We start from the raw sequence: 14,022 nt of genomic DNA on the forward strand, positions 1-14,022 counted from the left end.
AGTCATCCTAAAATCTCCAGCTAACTAGTCCTAGCTGTACATTAAAATCTCCAGCCGGAATAGATAGATCAGTTCCTGGAAAAAAAACTTTGAGCGTTGTACCAACGACCTTGAGCAATTAGATCAGACTGAGCGGCGGAAGAAAATAAACCAGCGTCAATATTCAAATAGCGGATGGATCCTTCGTAAAGTTACACGTAACACAAATGTGGCGATTAAAGAGAGTACCGTCAGCATGTAAGAAAGCGGTAATTGTAATATAATGCAAGAACTACGTCATAAGTGTGACCTATAATTCTGCTATCAATTTTCAGTAAAATCACACAACTAAGGCTTTAAGGTGCTCGCGAGGAGATAGGCCAAGAAGAGCAGTCAGAATATAGATCTGACAGTAGTTTTATAAATAAGACTTCGCACTGCACTAACTGATGTAGGAACTGCTTTTGACTATTACATTAGCCCTCACTTTGGATAGTTTTGGAAGCTGAATATGCTCCACTAAAACTTATTCAACTGCTTCAGGAGTCTTATAATCGTTCTATTAGGCCTGTGCGAGTGCAAAAGGTCTTATCATGTCCGTTTGAGGTCCCATCAGGTGTTAGTAAGTAGCGTATGTAATAATAACAAGCCTGATGGTCTCTCAGGATACCGTTATCTGTCACGAATCACTTATGATTCGGGATGGGACGGAATTAATAACACCACCTACGGCTTTGGAACAAAAGAGAATCTTTATTTACATCGCTGGTCTTTTATACAATTTTAAACGGCCTCGATACATTACAGCGCCCTCTACTACTTGTTCTTCTTCTTTTCTATATTGGCTCTTGTATCGATATGAATCATATATTTAACACCCCATCTCAATTTAAATTTATCTAACAAGTAACCTAATTAACATTTAAATTGCCAGAACAAAACTATTACATTCGATATTCAAATTTGTTTGAATGAAACTTACTATTTCTAAATGGGGAGAATTTAACTTTACTTAATATAATTCTGTACAATTATGTAATAAACAAACGTAATAATTAAATTTTATATTTAAACATAATTCTCGCTTTGGATACTCTTAAGAACTTTTTCACTCAGACACTCTTTCACTTTTAATGCCAATTATTTAATTTGTTCTTGGCCTACTAAATCTACATCTATGTATTATTTGTCTTTGAATACAATTATTCCATGCCGCTGAGTTGCCTCTATAAAATGATATGAATCTCTTAAAAGTTTTTTCTAGTTGATTTGGTAATCAATTTTGGGATGAGTCTTCATAATTTGGTCCTTCAAGTCTAATATCGCCTTACCTTATAGATTAATCCATGGTCCTTCTTACCACTAAGATATCGTAGTACTCTTTTTGCAACTTTCCATACACGTTTTGTTGATCTCCTTAAATATCTTCTAAACGGTACATCTTTAATTATTGCTTCACTGTCATCTGTATTAAAGCTGACTTCCATTGGTGTATCAAATTGATCTGTTTAGATATGATCTAAAGTCAATGACTGCATTTTAATATTATATATAGTACACTTTAAATTAATTCTCTAATAATTATATCCAATAATTCTTAGCTGATGAAAATATTATATTATTAAAATTAAAAATTATTAAATATTAAATCATATATTTAACACTATATTCGATAAAACGAAGGTTGACGTTTCTAATTTTATGTACGATATAGTTTGCACTGTAGAGCCATGCAGATTGATAATTAAATAAAAATTAATTATTAATAATTAATAACACTATTAGTCTATTATAAATCTCAGTCGAATCCAGTTAGATCAAGTACAAGAGTTCAAGTATTTGGAAGCAGTAATACTGGATAAGAATCCTCCAAGCTACGGAAGTTTTCTTTTCTAGGACGGGGCATGTGGAAGAAAGAAAACATTACAATCAAGACTAAAATCCGTCTTTTTTGAAGGCGTAATTTACCAATCCTTCTGTATAGCTCCAAAACTTGGACACTGTTACAATTTGACATCTATAGGCTTGAGATTTTTCAAATACGATGTTTAGGACAAATTCTATAAATTTCTCTTCAAAGTCGTATTAGAAGCGAGGCCATTCGCGTAAAAGGTGACAATCAGGGTAATTGAGGAAAAAATACAGAGACATACATTACAACAGCTTGAACATGAACGCAAGATACAGAAAATGATTCTGAGAGAGATATGAACCAAAATCATAGAAAGTGATCTGAAAATAGGAGATTATCATTATCCGAGACCAGAACAGCTGCGGCCGACCGCCAACTGTGATAAGATTTAGTAAAGAATGTTCGGAATCCTACGACACCACTAGCAGTGCATTGGCTGAGTAGTGAGTCCACAAAATCGTCGGCTATAGATTGATGATAGTGATGGTCACTTTGGAGCAGTTTGTTTTTTTAGGATTTAGTTCCAATCCAGCAGCTTCAATAACATGGATTTACATGACCATCAATATAAAAATTAATTCAAAACCTATAACATCGAAAACCGCCCAAGTGTCTGGTTTAGATAACCAAGCCTCGTATTGGCTTAATTTTACAAGCTTGCAGTTTTAGATTTTTGTGCAAACTGCAGTCTAATAATAAAGATGTACGCATATTAAAAGTACGAGTTTTAAAATAGGACCCAACAAATATATTACAACTAGTAATTAACTATGTAGTATTTTTTCCTTAATATTATTTAAACATTCATATCTAATATTTCATAGTCAAACTTAAATAGCGTTTATTACTAGCTGTACTCCTACTAGTGGACGCCACATAAGTATACGACACGACATAGTTTTAACACATAGGTTAACTGAACAAATTCTAACGGCTTTTATCTCTTCAACAAGTGGGTAAGTCTACTGAGTCCTATGTCTATTTAGAGATTATATGTATACAAAATTCAACTTGGTGTTTTCTTGTAAAACGTTTAATTTCTTCGCCGACCGTTCATACCCATAGATCTTCGTGAACGTCCTCATATCATGAGGCTTTAACAATGCTGCGAAAAACTTTGTTTTGACAAGTTGTACTGAGAATTGTTAACATGGATTTAAAATACCAGAGGGCTTCTCTAAATTACAAAGTTAAAATCATCAGGAAGACTCTACGTTTTGTAACACTCTACCGATATTCTTGATGACTTAGGTTTTTCCATTGGTACACAATAGCGACCGGTTGGTTTATACCCCTCTCGCCTCTGAAATTCTATAAGGTCACGCATTGAGATTAGTATTATCAATTATTATATTCAAATCAATAAATAGACAGGAACTGTACACATTAACTGCAACGGCTAGTGCGGGATTGTGAAGAGAGGAACCGAGAAGTGAGAGAAGAACTCAAAAAGTCTTCAAAGGAGTCTTCAAAATTGATCTCATTTGATTGATCATAAGAACATAAGATCATGTAACAGAATAAGGTAAAAAAAATTAAATATAAAATAAATGTAAAATAATTTACAGAATACTGTCAAGGTATTCAAGTAAAGACAATGTCAATGTTTATATTTCTTGAGAGAAGACCGAAATAAATAAATATTTTTCTTTGTCATATCCATTTTTAATAAAATAAAATTAGAATTGATTCCTGCAGGCCAGAAAACAATTTTATTGTTGAACAACGTTTAATGTAAGAAAGATATTGACTCTATCTCTTACTTTCGATGAACCGAACAAGCTTGTTAATATTAGAAATACTATTAAGTTATTTCAAATACTCTGAAGCTTAAAAACTAATTGGGCTATGCACAGTGTGTAATTCATTAGAATAAATCTGCAGCTTCCAGATTTAGACCACTTAACAATATATCGTCAACTTAACAGATAATACCATCTTTTGTTCAATTTCCAACATTCTAACAAGTGTTATATTATATTTTACTTATCTGAATGAAAAAACTAGTGGAAACCTGCAATAAGTCAAAACTTCTAGATATTACTCTTGGATATAATTATAAACATGTGGATATACATTTTAGTTTAAACTTTCGGTCTAACCCTTTTAGAACTCATTGCTTAAACATCAGAACGAACATAAGTAGCCATTTTTCTAATATGTGCATTCATTTTTTAAAATATTAGTTGATTTACAGTTCTTCTAAAAACTTGTCTTACTTGTCTGAGACCAATATTTATGCACATCCTTTATATACAATAGTATTTTTAAATATCACAGTCGATCAACAAGGAGGTTGATACAATGAAAACGAATATATAATTTGCAGAATGAGAAAATAGAATCTTCTTTACAGGCTAAGCCAACACAAAATTTAACTAAATTTACCAGTATAAGCAGATTTCCATGGAGAATTTAAATACATTTCCTAGGTTGGTGTGAAGGAATATATTCCTAGACAAGTGGGTACGTTAAAGCATCTTTCATTGCAAAATACTCAAGAGGAGATCATATGAAAAACTCATGTGGTATTTCCACAATAATGGTAGGGTTCGATGATATATCGGTTAAATAATTAAGGAAGGAATGTGTGGACATCCACTGAATAGTCCGTATCTTTTTATTTTAGTAGGTTTTTTTATTTTAGCCTTTTTAATTCCATCATTCATTTACTTTCATTTATGCCATATATTCAAATATGAGTTTGCATTAAAACATCAAACTAACTAGTATCCAACGGTGATAAAAGTTATTCTATCAATTACCTTAAAACATGAAACAAGATTATTAAATAAGAGCAACGTGGAAGCAATACAGCTACTGGACAACACGCAGGAACTCAAAAAGTTTCAACCGAACGAAACTACATGAACTTGCATGGTGTATAAGCGTATGGTTTTAGCTTTAGCTTAATTAGTCAAATTTAATTTTAATTTGGAATATACATACTGATGTATTTACCCCCGTCGTCTTGCTTGTGTATTGATGATGTACGTACAACAGCATATCCAAGATAAGATGTATTAAAAAAAAACAATGTCATAATTAAATTTTAACTTTCGGAATTTTTCCTAAAATTTATATATATTAATATTTGAAAAGCGCATTTACATATTTTCATGTTGTATAAGGGATCGTTACATATAACATGTCAATTAAAATGTCAGTGGCCTGACACATAGATGGCGCTACTAGAATTAAATCCATACGTTTTTCAGTTAGCGCTAACCCTCAAAAAATACGTGTATCAATTTGACAGCTGTCGGTTCATTAATTTGTGAATTATAGCATTTTAAGTGAAGCAACTTTTGTTATTTTGAAAAAAATGGATAAAAAGGAATTTCGCGTGTTGATAAATTATTGCTTACGTATTTCCGGAGACTGCCCCAGGAAAATCAACCATCAAGGATTGGTATGCTAAGTTTAGACGTGGTGAAATGACCACCGAAGAGAGTGAATGCAGTGGACGCCCAAAGGGGTTGTTACAGACGAAAACATATTCAAAAATCCACAAAATGATTTCGAATGACCGTAAATTGAAATTGAATGAAATAGCAGACACTCTAAACATATCAACTGGACCTGTACATCATATAATTCAAGAATATTTGGGTATAAGAAAGCTCTGTGCAATGTGAGTGCCGCGCGAGCTCACATTTGACCAAAAATAACAACGAGTTGATGATTCGGAGCAGTGTTTGAAGATGATCAAGCGTAATAAACCCGTGTTTTTGCGTCGATATCTGACAATGGATTAAACCTGGCTCCATCATTTCACTCCGAAGTTCAATCGACAGTAATCCGAGTGGTCTGCACTCGATGAACCCGCTCAAAAGCCTGGGAAAACGCAACAGTCGGCTAGCAAGATTATGGGGTCTGTATTTTGGGATGTGCACGGAATAATTTTCATTGAGTACCTCGAAAAAGGAAAGACCATCAATAGCTACTATTACATAGTGTTATTGGACCGCTTGAAGGACGAAATCGCTGAAAAACGCAGCATTTGAAAAAAAAGAAAATGCTGCTTCACCAAAACAATGCACCGTGTCACAATTCAATAAAAACGATGTCAAAAATCCATGAATTGGTCTTCGAATTGCTTCCTCAGCCACCGTGTTCTCCAGATCTGGCCCACAGCGACTATTTCCTGTCCTCAGATCTCAAAAGAATGCTCGCTGTGAAGAAATTTTCTTCGAATGAAGAGGCGATCGCCGAAACTGATGCCTATTTTGAAGCAAATGACAAAACGTACTACAAAAATGGTATCGAAAAGTTGTAAAGTCACTATAATCAGTGTATCTCCCTTGAAGGGAATTATGTCGAATAAAAAAGACTAATTTTGTCAAAAAAATGTGTTTTCCTATGGTAGGCCGGGTTTTTTTCAATTAACCTGTTAAATATCGTAATGTGTTTGGATACATTATAATTTCACTTTGTATGCCATTATAAAATTTATACCGATTGGGTATTACATTTTTAAATTACTTATACCATCTAGCAATGAAACTTAAGTTTATAATTCTACTTATAAACAACAACTAGAGACAAACAATGAACTTCTACTTAGTCCATTATTAAACGATTAAATACAAGAAAATTAACTGGCGTCAAAGTGAGCGTATTTGCAGAATATTTAATTAAATTTTACTTGCCTTTCCTTAAAAAAAATACGCGATCCGTAATATTCCCTGAAAATGTCCTATCTATCCTTTTTATACTATCAAAAAGGAAAAGCAAGTTTAAAATTTTACTACGAAGACAAGAAAAGCGACTTTGTGCCTGAGCATTTCTTTTTATCTCGACAGATTACCTTAAATATTTAGGATATTTTTAATTTAAAATACAACGGAATTATGGAATGAAAAACTATTTATATATGTATATAGAAAATCTTAGCAGATCATATATATTTTAATAATGTAATGAAAATATTGAAGAAAATTTATGTACTCGGACGGTTTCGAAAATATAATATTCTTATACGCCGGCTTGGTGGCGCAGTGGTAAAAAACGACAGGACGGTCCACCTACTTTTGCGATAGTCGCGGGTTGGAATCCTGCTGGGGCATGGTCCTAAATTTATGTTTGTGACTGTTTAATATTTGTGATTGTCCTAATGCAAAATCCGACAAGGAAAATGAACCCACTCACGCCCCTAACCAGTCTGGGTAAGACTGGATGTCTTCTGGGATCATTTCTAAGTTGGTCACTCAGCAGTCGGTAGGCTTATTTCCCAGGACCGTGATTCAGAGCCCACGTTAAACTGCAGGTCCAGTCCAGATAAGCACCTGAAACAAAAAAAGTTGGTAAAAGGAGATTTTAAAATATATAAAAAAAATTATACGCATTATATTGAACGTCAACGAAATATATTATAACTGGAGAACATTTATAAATAACTTTAATATAAACGTAGTAAATAAATCCACTACTTGCTCTAATTATTTTACTTATTGTTGATCGATATCTGATGATATGTTATTCAACAAGTATTATTATATCATATATGATGTTAATTAATAATGTAGAAATTGTTAAGAAACACCCGTAAAAAATCATATAATGTCTTTAAAAACGTAATACAAATGTTTGCTCGCATAAACAGATGAAGCTATTAGTGTATTAATAAATTAAATTAGTTTACTTCCTTTTTCAAGGTAGTTAATGAAAATTATTCCATGCGCATCCCAAAATGTAGACGCCATAACTTTGCCAGCCGACTGTTGTGTTGTCCCACGTTTTGGAGCGGGTTCGTCGTGTGCAGTCCTCTCGGATGACTGTCGATTGGACTTCGGAGTAAAATGATGGAGCCATTTTTAATCCATTGTCACATATCGATGCGGGTTTATTATACTTGATCATCTTCAAACACTGCTCGGAATGATCAACTCGTCGTTGTTTTTACTCAAAAGTGATCTCGCGCAGCACCCACTTAGCACAGAGCTTTCTCATACCCAAATATTCGTTAATGATATGATGTACACGTTCAGTTCACTGCCTTCGGTGGTTAATTTTCCTGTGGCAGTATCCGGAATCTCGGCATCAAGCCAACTTTTTGCTTCATCTGTATTTTTTACAAATTTTTTCATAATAACAAAAGTTGCTTCACTCAAAATGCTATAATTCACAAACTAATGATCCGATAGCTGTCAAATGTATACACGCATCTTTAGAGGGTTAGGGCTAACTAATAAACATATGGATTTAATTCTAGTAGCGCCATCACGTCTCAGGCCGAGGACTTTTCAATTAACCTGTTACCAACCGATCACTGCGAACAAAACAACTAAGTTACGTATACGTAAAAATATGACCATCTTATCAATGATAGTTCCGGTCCTTAAATACTTTCTGAATGATCTGCAAATTCTTATCGATTTTGGAGACAATACTAGAGACGCGAAATTCTGAAAGAATAACAATCAGAACTTAATCCATTTAACAAAAATACATCAGTTACCCATTTAACAATCTTTCGGTCGACCAGTATATTTTACTGTCGTTTATTTTAGCTGTAATATAACTGAGGGCTTGTTATAATAAAAGTTGAGTGGAATTTAATTAAATAATCTGCAAATACTTTTACTCTGACGTCAACTCAAGTTGTTACATGTTATCGTTTATTATAAACAGCTTTTTTGTAACAGGTACGTGTCACGGAATCTCTTGAATTAAATTCATATGAAATCTAAGCTCTTGACTTAAACTTGATACCGCTCTTCAAGTCAGTAATTAGCAAATTATCATTTAAACTTTAATTAGTGACGTTTACAACGATCTTTGGTTATGTGTGTTAAAAATAGTGGATATTTAATTAATTACACTTTTGACTTGAATAAGAACTTGAAATGTATTTATAAAAATATTAGATTTGTAAAGCGAAAAAAAGTCCCTTAATCAGTAATGATAAATTTAAATTGAAATACCAATTGCAGATACCTACTTCTAAACTGTGTGAAACTATATCATAGCTAATGTATTTAAAATATGAATTTAATAGGATTATAATTATAATTTAAGAGATCATTTGAAAAGTCCCTACCATAATAAAACCATAATAAAAGATATTTTTTTGCCAAAATTATTTTTTTTATTCTACATAATTTCCTTCAAGGCTGATACATTGATTATAGTGACCCTCCAACTTTCTGACACCATTTTTGTAGTACGATTTGTCCTTTGCTTCAAAATAGGCCTCAGTTTCGGCGATCACCTCTTCATTCGATGAAAATTTTTTCCCAGCAAGCATTCTTTTGAGATCTGAGAATAGGAAATAGTCGCTGGGAGCCAGATATAGAGAATATGGTAGAGAACGAATCAATTTGAAGCCCAATTCATGGATTTTTGATACGGTGTCCAATTGTCTTGGTGAAATAACACTTTCTTTTTCTTGAAATGCGGCCGTTTCTCGGCGATTTCGTCCTCCAAATGGTCTAATAACGCTATGTAATAGTCGTTGTTGATGGTCCTTGCTTTTTCAAGGTAGTCAATGAAAATTATTCCATGCGCATCCTAAAATACAGACGCCATAACCTTGATGGTTGATTTTCCTGGAACAGTGTCCGGAAACTCGGCATCAAGCCAAGTTTTTGTATCAACTGTATTTTTTCCCTTCAAACAGCAATAATTTATCAACACGCCAAATTCCTTTTTATAATTTTTTTTACAATAATAAGGTTGCTTCACTCAAAATGCTCAAATTCACAAACTAATGATCGGGCCGCTGTCAAATTTATACACGCATCTTTTAAGAGTAGCGCCATCTATGTGTCAGGCCGGGGACTTTTCAATTAACCTGTTATGTATACGCGTGAATGTGTATGGATTTTAGTAACGTTAACCGTGGTTTTCGACATTACCAACGAGTGACCAACTTAGAAACACTTTTAGAAATATCAAAAATCACAAAAACAAATTTAAAACCCTGGAATTCAAACCCGCTACTTCGGCAACAGTAAGAGCAACATCCTATAACCACTTACCATGCTGGCTTTTTCAAACTCTTTTATTTTTAAAAGTATAAGTGGTGACCTGTTTTACTAATTTAATTAAACAAAATAGAAATATTAAATAACTAATAGACAATTGAAATATACCAGTCGTATTTAATAAAGTATGTTATAAAAACTTAACAACTTTATCTTTTAATTTCAAAAGCATGTTAAAATGAAACGACCAGAACGTTGACAACAATCCTAATTAACACCTTGTAATAAAGTGTTACTGTATAAATAAATTTGGATTCCAGTGAGACATACAATGTATAGTTATAGGATTGCACGAAAAAATTTAATATTAACATGATCCAAAAATACCAAACCAAACGATACATTATTCTTCGAAACATTGTTAATGACCCATTGTACAAGCAATGAGCATATCCGCAAAGATTTAAGGGTACGAAGAAGATAAACTGTTCGCTCGCATCTGCTTGGAAACAAAAGAGTTACTTAAAGGTTGAAGGAACAAAAACCATTTAATACCAAAAATACCAAAACAAACGATACATTATTCTTCGAAACATTGTTGATGACCCATTGTACAAGCAATGAGCATATCCACAAAGATTTAACGGTACGAAGAAGATAAACTGTTCGCTCGCATCTGCTTGGAAACAAAAGAGTTACTTAAAGGTTGAAGGGACAAAAACCATTTAAACTAATATCTATGAAACAGCACCATGTTCTAAAAGCGGGTGTTGTGCATCAGGCATATATATTTGTATACTTCAAATATAGTCAGGCGCACAGATATAAATCTTATTCTCTCACATGCGCGTCGGAAACTGATGAAGTTTTCCTAAAAAAGCAAACTAAACGCAAAACTAACTCTCTGAAACAACAGTTCAATCTTGGCCAGAAGCTCGGATATTACAAACCATTGGATGGTATCGGCTTGATGATCTTCTTGAAGATCCTCGGCGTGGCAGATCAAACATAATATTGTCCATCCTAAAACAATTCGCTACAACTATCCTTGTTCTTTTTTGATTGCTATTAAATATTTATCGTACCATATTAGTTACACCCAAATTTAAACGACCAACAATTGATATAAACTTGCAACTATATATGTTGACTCTAAAATAACAGAGAAACTAAGGAATAATCAAAATTATATCAATAAAACTTTTAGTATTGTATTTACAAGAAACTATTCTATAAGTTATTGTTTTAAATAAATGTTAAACGTGATACCTCTGAATAATATAAAAACAAAATTTTGACTGACGTCAGAATAAATTTTTTCAGAATATCTAATTAAATCCCACTCAGCCCGGCTGAAAAACGCTAACTGAAATATTCACGGAGAACGCCATCTCTATCTTTCTCCCACGTTTATTTTTATCCGTTTCAGCAAAAAGAAACGACTAAAGGTCTGAAATTCGATGAAATTCTGTGAATGAAAGAAAGGCTAAATTGCGCCCGACTTTCCTATTTTTTGCAGATTACCTAAAAATCTCCACCTCGTTTTTAATTTAGAAATAGACGAGGAAATGCTTTGTAAATCGAAACTAACTTAATAATAATTGTATATTTAATATACCAGTTATTTCAGGTTCAGTGGAGAAAATGACACATACAAATTTTATTTGATAGTCTGAATTATATAATTCATACCTTTCATTGAAGGCTCGTCATCGATGATGATGAATATATTTCCAATTGCAATTTTGTTTTAATCTATGAGCGGATTTTTCCTTGTGCGTCGAAACATGTAACCTATACAATCTATAAAAACTAGAAAATAAATAATCAACCTGTAAAATTCGATTTGCGTTGGTAATGCTGGACTATGTTATTAAATATCTGCAAAATTCTTCAAAACATTAGTAATAATAATTAGATGCTCCAAACTAGTAAATATCATTAGACAAAAGTCACAGTTAATGCTGAATAATTTTCCTAGCACCTGGAAAGTAACTCAAGTAATAATAATTCTCAAACCAGGTAAAACACCAGAAGATGTCTCTTCCTACCAGCATATAATTTTATTACCGGTACTCTCAAAAGTTTTTGAGAGATTGTACATAAAGAGACTCAATTATATAATAGAAAAAATAAAGATCATTCCAGAACACAATTTTGGGTTTCGCAATTAGCATGGAATAATTGAACACGAGCATAGACTTGTTAACAAAATAAATATGGACCTAAACGCCTTAAAAATATTAGTCACCTGCGTTCCTAGACTATCTTAGGTCTTTGATAAAGTATAGCATAAGGGATTGCAGGTTAAATTAAAAAATCTTCTCCCTCATTCGGATTATGAGCTACTAAAATCTTACCACACAGATCGCCATTTCACTGTAAAACAAGGCGATGAGCATGTCGAATTACATGCAATCTATTCAGGAGTTCCGCAGGGTAATATAATGGATTCAGTACTATATCTTCTGTACACACCAGATATACCTACAACAAAATTTCTACCGTGGAAACATATGCAGACGAGAGGGTAGTCTTAGCTTCTCATAAAGATTCAGCCATAGCATCAATGGACCGACAAACACACCGAACCAAAATCACGTCAAATACAATTGTGGCTGAAAAGATACTTATAAAAGCCAACAGAACAAAACCCAATCATATAACTATAAAAACAACTATACCTTTTATATTGCGTAGAAAAACATATCCACCAGTCTATATTAATAATTGTCATCTCTCACAGGCAGAGGATGTTAAATATCTTGGTATGCACCTAGATCGACGCCCAACTTGGCAGAAGCATATACTCGCCAAACCGAGACAACTTGTACTCTACCAAATGTAATGACTTATCGGACGCAAATCCAAGTGATCATTAGATAAGGTATTATAGTATAATTCTATTCTCAAGCCTATTTGATCATATGGAATCATACTATGGGGAACCGCTAGCTAATATATCCATCATACAACAGTTCCAAATTAAAGTTGTGCTTGCCATTGTCGATGCTCCGTACTATTTTTCAAATGAAGTGGTACAACGCGATATTCCTCTAAAACCAATAACCAGTGTCATTCAACGTGTTTTTGCGAAGTACTTGGAAAGAGTGTCAGTGCATCCCAAATACTCGCTAATCAGCTAAATATGCGAATTAACAGTGAAGTGCGTAAACTAAAACGTCTAACACCATCCGATCTGATTATTGGACATAGATAATAAATACTTGTTATCCTCTGGGCAGATTATGGAACTACTAACAGTAATAATTAAAAAAAAAAAACATTACATATTTTTAAAAAAATAGCTCCATAATTTGTATATAGCTGAAACTGAAATCAGACGAATTAAGCCAAACTTAAGACAACCACAACTTTTTAACAAAAGTTATGTCTAATTTTTTATATAAACCATAGAATTTATAAATTAAGAATTAGGAAAAATTTTAATCACCCATTTTGTATATAGATAGTATTCTGCATTTGATTCTTAGATAATAGTTTCGACAAAATTTCATGTGTCATCTTCAGGTCTTGCTTTAGCCCTCCCCTTCGCGTTACCTCTTAATACATTTTGTCATAACCCTTCACATTTTATAATAGGTATATTTTATTAGCGACCTATGATTGGTCCCCCGTCAGTAAAACTGATCCACATACCCTTTCAATTTTTGGACTAAAATACGCTTTTGGCGGGTAGTGGCACATAGTTGGGATTTCCTCCAATAAAAATCACCTGAAACAAAATACAAGACGTTGGAATTAAATATATCTTTATTCATTTTTTCATGCTCTCATTTAATGTTAGCTAAATGTAATTGAAAAAGTATTATCAATTAAAGAGATAAAAAAATAATTAAATTTAATTTAATTATGAAATTGTAGTTAAATTCTAATGAAAAATGAAACATTGTGGAAAAATAATCCAAGATTTAATTCTTATGCTAATGAATAGATGGTGCTCAACGAATTTCTAAAACAAACGATATTATTAAACGCTTGTGCACAGAATAAATATTTTAATATAATTATTAAATTTGATGGTCTGACATTTTTCTACATAAAAAGCCTTCTTTTAATATTATTAATTTATTCAGTGTATAATGAAGGTAATTATGAAACACTCAAAACTACATTCCACATTCGTAATTTTTATTGTTTGATTCGAATAAACCTAGGTAGTTTGGCTCCGCCATATTCCGA

At 32.8% G+C, this 14,022-nt stretch overlaps 1 long non-coding RNA gene across 1 annotated transcript; it reads right to left on the minus strand.

Moving 5' to 3' along the window:
* Window positions 1-11,970: 11,970 nt before the first annotated feature.
* On the minus strand, window positions 11,971-13,557 carry LOC143191793 (uncharacterized). Its single transcript, XR_013004621.1, has 3 exons — window positions 13,480-13,557; window positions 12,504-12,875; window positions 11,971-12,437 (listed from the first exon to the last, which is right to left on the minus strand). It is a non-coding gene; the product is annotated as an uncharacterized LOC143191793 (long non-coding RNA).
* Between the last annotated feature and the right edge of the window lie 465 nt (window positions 13,558-14,022).

Source organism: Rhynchophorus ferrugineus, unplaced genomic scaffold, assembly GCF_030347505.1.
Source record: "Rhynchophorus ferrugineus isolate W39M unplaced genomic scaffold, kcgeb_rfMv2 rfM2, whole genome shotgun sequence".
Taxonomy (NCBI): Eukaryota; Metazoa; Arthropoda; class Insecta; order Coleoptera; family Curculionidae; genus Rhynchophorus; species Rhynchophorus ferrugineus.